A 468-nucleotide genomic window follows, 5' to 3' on the forward strand; every position below is an offset into this window, starting at 1 on the left:
TACAGCGAGCCATGCAGAGGAGCGAGAGCATTGTTTACTCCCCCGACCAGCTGACTGCGTTGAGTAAACCTGTTCTACTGCCCGGCGCGAGACCTGAAATCACAAAGGAGCTGCAGAGGATATATTAGATTCATATTTTAGTCATATTCCTACCACCATTTGTCACTTGTTCGTCATCTCTTGTATTAAGTCTCATGTTTATAGGCTTATTCTTGGTTCCATTATATTTTAGTACTGTGTATTCTTGTACTTTATTGTGTATCATTTACTTAGGGAGTATGTATAGTTTGTAGTACTTTTTATGTTTATTGCATTCTATTTTGAGCTATTTAAATTCTTTGTATCTGTTTTATTGCTTCTTCGCTCTATTTGCAATGCCCTTGACATGCTGCTGTAACACAATCATTTCCCAATTTGGGATCAATAAAGTACATCTATACATCAGTTACCTGAAAAAAACAAGAAAGC

Source organism: Hippoglossus hippoglossus, chromosome 16 (genome assembly GCF_009819705.1).
Source record: "Hippoglossus hippoglossus isolate fHipHip1 chromosome 16, fHipHip1.pri, whole genome shotgun sequence".
In the NCBI taxonomy this organism is placed as follows: domain Eukaryota; kingdom Metazoa; phylum Chordata; class Actinopteri; order Pleuronectiformes; family Pleuronectidae; genus Hippoglossus; species Hippoglossus hippoglossus.